Below are 8,129 nucleotides of genomic sequence, written 5' to 3'. Positions count from 1 at the left end.
GGCTCCGCAAAAATAAACAAAAAGACATCACAAGAGTGTAATTGGGAAAATGAGAGTACAAAACATAAAAGCCTACAATTGCAAACTTCCCGTGCAGCCATAGGTTGTAAACACGGTCACACAGGTTTGTACTCCTTATAAATCGATTCAGGACTGTGAGTATCATTCGCACTAAGGATGGGCATGACGGGTTTATTAAGACGTTCACCCCGTTGGAAATGTGCTATCTTGGGAATGTGTGACCACTACTTTCTGAGGAATCGTTATAGTAGCCAGAGACCTAACGTCTTCATTTTTATGGGAGGGGGGGGGGTGATGGATAGGGAGGGGTTATCTCGACATGTTCATCGTTGCTTAGCCCGATGAAGCCTGCTTTACTGCGCAGCAGACAAATTTGCAGGATTTTTTTTAGGTGCTGCTGTCCTCACAAGCAAGGTAACAAACAAGAATACATGTGCGCATGTATGTGCGCAAGAATACATGGTCGCTTTCTGGGAAGTCGTGATAAGGTGAACAAGTAATTGTTGCTCAAGCCAATATGTAATTATGTGCAGCGAAGCCTCAAGCAACTGCAGTTGCGGAAAACGAAATTTTAGAATAATTAGGCAACGAAAAAATGATGTGGATATTGAAGAGACATCTATTCTGTTTCTTGATCAAATTTGTATTATATGAAGGCCTCAATCAGTTAGGTCTTCCTTTAAGTGAGAGATTTTGCGCGTACAGTGTCCTACAAAATGCCTCTTACAAAAGGTATAATATTTTTAAAACTTGCCCTTGTTTGCAGACTGTTTATGCAAGCGCACGTAAAGGGTAAATGAGGCACGACTTTAATTCGGCCGTACCAGCCTGTCTGACAAATCGATTGTACACCTTGTGTCGCGGTTTTAGCTGTAGAGATAGGAAAATGTAAAACAAGAATTAAGCTGTCCGAGCCATTTTACTGAGAATATTCTCCTGCTGTCACGGTATAACTGAACTGTTGTGAGGAGTAACAGTAATGAGAAATATCTTCTACGAGCTATCACGTGTACCGTACTTAAAAATTGTGTGCTCGCTTCGAGTGGCCACCCGATTACGCAAGGGTAGTTTGTTGTAGTTGTAGCAGGCCTGATCGGCTCTTCAACAGAATGCATTTCAGGTTGCCTGCTTCGTTCTCATCTGCATGTTTTCTAAAGGGAAAAATGTAAATATTTTGTTTCGTTATAGATCACAGGAAAATAAAAGACAGGCAGGTGTCTCCATTTAGATAGTAATGGCATTGGGGAACCACACCAAGGCCTCCTTCGACTACGAACTATTGATGCAGGTTACCGAGTTATATCAGCTGTTCCCGCAGGGCAGCAGAATCACGGTGCTGGATCAGTGGCTAGGAGTTGCATCCGAAGGACGCGGGTTTGATCCCTGCCGCGGCGGCTGCTTTTAGGATGGAAGGAAATAGCGAAAACGACCGTGTGTTCAGATTTCGGTGCAGGTTAAATATTCCCAAGTGGTAGAAATTGATCCGCAGCCCTCCAGTCCAGCGCGCCTCATAGCCCAGGTGTAGGTTCGGCGCGTCCCACCCCATAATCTGTCTGGTGCAGCACGACAGTGCGCAAGTACCACACTTCTTGCGAGCTTTTCTTGGACGTCAGCATAAAAATTGTATTTGACCAGTTCCCGTGCCGTTCCGACTTCTTCATTATGATAAATAACAATTCAACACCACACCAGAACCCCACTGTAAAAGTGAAATGTGTTTGGACTATATGGTTGCCACTGCCTTTGTAAAGGGAGATTTTGCGATTGGCAGCTTTTTACTACTTTGGTTTTGTGCGAGTAGTGCAAAAGCAGTGATTATTTGTAACTTGTGTGGCACTAGAGAAAGCTCCGTTCTGGGTCCTAAGACGGCACACACATTTCTGCCTTCCTCATTGAACTCGTGCTAATTTGCTAGGAACCGACGTAGAAAAATTTTGTGTTCACTGCTGGAAGTTTGTATCAAAAGCTAATGAACGGTAATCATTTAAAAATTCCTAGATAGCGTTTGCGGTGTCAATTGAGAGTTTGACGTCGCAAGAGTCCGCGTTCTTTTCTGGCTGTTTTTTTTCTTAATTTCAAGTTCTCCCGCACCATGGTTATGTTCCATAGCTACCCAACCCTCTAAATCTTATTTTTCTTCCAAATACTTGCGTCCTGGGCAGGAAACATTCTTCGCGCTCCCTTTTATAACATTTAACAGATAATGCACGAAAGTGTTGAGCTTTCTTTTGTTGTATTTTTTGTAACACCCCACACAAAAAACATCGCGTCCACTACCCTGGGGCATCAAGTAGCAATGGCGACAACCTGAAGCTTACTGGGAGTTTACCACCGGAACGTCCGTAGCCGACTATTGAAGCAGAAGCCGGAAATAATATTAATTCGTGCAGAGAGTCCAGTGTTGTTACTTTTCGGCCCCGCCTTGCAAATCCGCCTTCCGCGCTTTGATTACCAGGTGTGGCACATCATATTGCGTTTTCAGCAAAGTCTTATAACAGCAATCACACTTTTTACTCATACGTACAGTATGGCAGCAGATCATATTCGGCGACGTTTTTATTTTTTGTTTGCAGCGACGGTTAGGAGTTTGGCTTTTTTAAATTGTAGCGTACCATTTGAAAGTGCACTATTCGTGATGTAAAACAAGTTGCTATGTGACTAGGACTGTGTAAGGCTAGCTCGGTTTCAAACACTCTGATAAGTGACAGTGTCTGAGAGACAAAACTGTGCTTGCAAACCCAATTGAGCCATTAACCAATTACCGGGTGCACCAAACATCTTCTGTTTTGAAGACAGACTACGACAGGAAGGCCTTTACACTCGTTTCGTGCTAAGGTAAGGAGCCCTACCTGGTATGCCGACACATACTTCCGCTATATCGCCCGTTGCGTTTTGTATTCCTTTATTCAATGGCATTACGTGCACACTTTGGAATTTCTTAGCTTCTTAAACTTACTCAAGTTGAGCCTACTGTCACCCTGCTCTGAAAAGTTCGCAATGTCCCAATTGCAACTTCGGTTAATTAATTAGAGCATGCTGTCCTGCGGTCAGTATTTGTGTTCTGTGTACTTCCTCTAAAAGTCAACGCATTTTCACAAAATCAGCAGTTCACCAAATGATACGTGAATTCAAAATTTTCCAAGAATACCATGCGAGTATTCAAAGAAATCTTTATGGTCACCTATCGATATTTTACTTCTGATATATGTCGGTGGTCCAAGGCAACGGGTCAGCTAATGGGAAATATAGGGTGTCTAATAATTGTTATGCCAATCTCCAACTCACCCCACAAAACCCAGGAAATAAACCAAAACACTCTCCCTTCCGCCCCAAAACGCAAATGAACGTGTTACTACACATAGCAGGCAGCGAAAGGGAACATGTTAAGTCGTTCTTGAGTGCACTCGGCTTATTATTCTCAGGAGACGCTATTGCTTACTCTGCGCATATCAAATCTTCTTATTTAGATTTTCTAATTAACAACGGGACGCACTATACGCCAGAAAAACGCAGTGTTCTACGTGGCCCTACTACCACCAATCTTTCTAAAGCGCCATGCCAAAACAACAAAAAAGCACTTGTAAATCTTTCCTACCATGCAATCACGAGGACTTACGTCAAGTACTTGGCCTCGAAAGATGTGTATTCGCAAAACCGGTGTTCGTATCGAAGATAGATACCCGCCGGCGCTGGAAAGACCTGTACATTGGTCAAGTATCCACCTGAATAGAGTTAGTGCTCAAATTTAACGGATGTTGTCAAGAAGTTTGCGGGGATAAATTGGTCACAGTTGGCACAGGACCGAGGCAATTGCAGAATAATGGGAGAGGCCTTTGCCCTGCAGTGGGCGTAGATAGGCTGGTGATGATGATGATGATGATGATGATCATAAAAACCTATGAAGAACCCCTAAAGGTTGACAGCTTGGGGAAACTGGACTGAATAAGCCAGAGCTGTTCTAATTATAGGTGGGCTGTCTTCATTGTCTGTGTGATCAATACCTCTAGGGCACCTTGTCTGCGCAAATGTCATTAAAGCAAAGAAAACAGCGCCACAGAGTGCATCTTGAATACTCAGTGCCGGTGCTTTTGATCCACATTTCATAGCTGACTTCCGCTGATAACAGTCCTGTGTGTGCTGAAAGACTCAGACATCTTATGCTAAGTATAACCTCTGGAGCTCTATCTGGTCTCATAGAGCTCCCATTGCTTGCTTATTCACCACACGTGCCTATAATGACTTCAGGAGAGGGACGCTATCACTGACAACTGGCGGAAACAGCTCTTTATTTTTTTCAGTACAAGCAGCTTCAGTTTGAAGCGCTAAACTCCTATTTTCTAGCATTCCAACGGAGGTGCTTGCTCAAGTGCCCATTGCCCCTGCTCTTCAGATGCAGTGCCCATTGCCCCTGCTCTTCAGATGCAGTGCCCATTGCCCCTGTTCTTCCCTGTTCTCTGCGTTGGTGTAAAAAATTTTAGTTTACGCTTAGACGAGAATCCGAATGAAAGTGTAGTGCCGACCTTACGACAAGCTTACGCATTACGGGGCATAATCACTGCGCAAAAAACATGCCGAGGCATTACAAATTCACCCTGTTTGAGGCACTCGCACACAAAAGCGTCTCCTTAAACTGATGTCAGCACGTTTACACAAATAAATTCCTGAAGTTTTAAGAAGTGAAACAATTGACACAAAACAAAGCGCCACAACGAGAGGAGGTAACATGAAAATTTAGGCTCGACTCCACGACATGATCATAAATGTCTTCGTAACAATCCACCTACTAAACTACCATACCTGAATCCTGTGAATGGGTTAACAGGGTTTTTAAATTAAGTTAGAGCAAGAACTGAAAAAAAATGGTCGAATTGAGGACTAATGAATAATTGAGGTGGGAATACAAGGTTTGGAAACTTACCCCGGTTTTTACGGGAATTCGCCCTCATGGAATGGGGTAGCTCCAAAAATGAAACTTTTGACCGACATCCACGGTCCAATGATAAAACACTCGCCTCGTAAGCCAGAGGCATCAGGTTCGAATTCTGGGACTCCATATAACCACCGATTTCTTTAACGGCTAAAAGCGTCCCCGGGGCTCAAATTGCCAGGACACATGGGAATAAACACTTTGGAACTCCACCACAAGCAGCCCTCGGGGCCCTGAGGAATTTTCTCACGAACGCCCTCGGGAGGGGTCAGGGGCCGCGGGTCGCCGACAATTCAAAATGGTTCAAGTGTCCCTGTCTTGGCGGGGGTGAAGGGCTCGGACACGCTAAACAACTGCTGCGGGCGTGGGAGGTTCCTGGATCTTGTTCGGACGTTGTCTGGATCCTCGGGTCCCCCACCACAATAGAAATGGGCGCAATCCCCGGCCCCGCCCCCATCCGAGGGATTAGGTGTACTGGAGACTGCTCCACAGCGTCGATTTCTACCGAGGGATACGAAAACGTAGAAGGTACTTCGGTACCACTGGGAAGCAACCAGTAAAGCTCTTACAAGCATACCCTGTGCAAGTGACCTAGTTCGTTTTGCTGTCCTTTTGCTGCCGTCCTGTCGTCTTGTCGCTTCCGCTGTGGTTCAACATGAATCACCAACTCGCCGAAATTTTAACGTTGATAAATGTTCAGCACTCCACCTATCGTAATCATTTCCGAAATTTGTAATCATTTAGGGCAGGGTGAAGCCCCTGACCATGGTTTTAATGTTTCGCTAATGAAATATTTACACAATCTCAACAATTTACGAAGGGAATGTAATATCTTACCTCAAAATTTCTACCGTCATATTGTTTCATGTGGAGACACCAGGAATATTTGTGATTTGTTTGCCGTATTGTCGCACACTTTTGAAATCAAGAAATTGTTTCGGACAGTGAATAGAGTGTTGTTTCTGTTAAGTAGATGCTCTTGTGACCCTTCTATGGATATCTAATTAGAGACAAGTCGATACATAAAGGAAGCCTGTTTTATAAAGAACAATTTGTTTACCGGAACCACTCCTGCGTTAGTGTAGAGGGGCATAAAATGAGACCGAAAAGAAGCAAATGTGATGATTCGGAGTCCGTGATTTTTAAGAATATGAAGAGGCTCGAGACAGCTACCGTATGTGTTGCCCCACGATAAAATGCAGTACGAAACATGGTTATGAATATATGCATAGTATCTTGGAAGAAGAATTCATGAGCCAAAATAAGAGCGTGCTTTAAGAAGCACCTTTATTCTGAAAGCCACATTTTTGCGCAATGATTGAACATGATGATCAACCTTGAAATTTTTGTCTAGGACAACGCCGAGAAACTTCGTGGTATTAGATAAGAGATGACATGGTTGTCGAGAGCTAAAAACGCAGGCCAAGTAAGATTTTGGGGCGCAAAAAATATTATAAATGTAGTTTTGTTGCGTTTATTTAAAGATGGTTTATGGTGCACCAACAATAAACATTTAATATGCCCAAATTCAGTGTTTGTTGAATCGTATTGGCTGATTTATGGGATATAAAGATGGTAGCATCATCGGTGTATAGGAGGCTGCTAACAAAATATGAAGGTTATTTAATCAAACACCTCAGTTAGGTCAATAAAAACTGCTTCAACGAGTAAAGCTTCGTCCATAGCCTCTTTCATTTGTGCAGTAAAACTAAATAGTGCCATTTCTGTAGAATAGTATGGTCTGAAACCAAATTTGTGGTAAGAGAGTAGGTTAAATTTCAGGAGGTAAGACATTATTTCGGTGTAAAGAAATATCTAAATTACTTTGCTAAAGAAAAGGAGACTGCCGATCGCGCTGCAGTTGTTAATACGTAAGCGGTCACCTTTTTTTAAAGCAGGGCTTATTTTACCAACTTCAAAGAAACTGAACATTCGCAGGATTTAAACAACATGCTCATGGTTTCGGCTAAAATGGGCAATAAATCTAGAACCGCACGTATTAACTAGTAAGGGTGAATATAGTCTAAGCCGGGTCAGGTTTTTTTAAGAGATAAAATAACATTATACACCTCTGCTGCCGGTGTAGGACGTAAATATCAATGAATGAGGGCAACGTGTAACAACGGGGAAAGAAGGCTTAATCTGGGAGCTATCACAAGCGTCGAAATGTTCACTGAAAGCCTCTGGTATGTCGCTTGGGTGGGAATAGAACAATTATTAACTATTAGTTCTGATTAGATGTGCCGGGACAGTGTTCTTTAAAAATCTGTTTATTAATTTCTATTTCTTCCTTTTACCGTTGCCGTTTTTCATATTATAATATTTTCATATTATTCATGTTTAGCCCGCCTCAACGACTTCAACCCTCCTTCCCGATGGTTGTCCTGGTTACAGTGTTCGGTAACATGTTCTGGTAGCGGATAAAAATTTGCGCCACCCATTGACAGCCATGTTTTAGAAAGATATACGATTGAAAACGTGTGGTCAACGTGTGGTCAAAAGAATGCTAGCAAGTCATCATAGGGTTTGTGAAGGTTACGCATATTGAAATTTAAAAGTGATATTGCGGGTTATTGTTTATGAAACAGTGCTTTGGCCTCTTAGCGTGTGAATACACCCGAGGCCTTAAGGAAAAGAACAAATGGTCTTCAACGGTACATGCACACGCCTAAGATATGAACCTTATATCTTCCACGCCAAAAATGCGACACACGCGGCTGTCATCAGTTTTCTTTGCCTTGGTAGCGCCATTATCGGTCCAAAGGTTCCCCCCTCTGTGTTTTTTATTCTAGTAACAGCGCCTGCGCGAATAGTCGCTTTGTCTCTGGCGTGATTTGATCATTGTTTAAGATGGGTTTACCTGTCATAGACTGAATTCCGCTGGCTGCAGTTGTTAGTCGGGCCTTCCTGGCGAAATCAATCTATTTCGTCCTTGAACAAGACCGCGCTATTGTTTGCTGCGTACTGTTCTTCGCTGGAACACGAAGCCCGACATGAACGTCAGAGGTCGTGACAGGGGAACAAACTTTGTTGCCAATGTCTTGCACAACTTGAAGGCCACTTTCACCTTCATAAAGGTACACCTCGTATGTCTACGTTGTTGACGCGTGAACACTGTTCCAGATCGCCAGTGCGCTTAACCAGCTCTTTGTTTTCGGATTCAGAAGCTTTTTTTTTCCTT

This window comes from Haemaphysalis longicornis, unplaced genomic scaffold (genome assembly GCF_048455015.1).
Source record: "Haemaphysalis longicornis isolate Haplotype H1 unplaced genomic scaffold, Haemaphysalis longicornis Haplotype H1 scaffold_7, whole genome shotgun sequence".
NCBI classification, from domain to species: domain Eukaryota; kingdom Metazoa; phylum Arthropoda; class Arachnida; order Ixodida; family Ixodidae; genus Haemaphysalis; species Haemaphysalis longicornis.
This window is presented reverse-complemented; position numbering follows the sequence as displayed.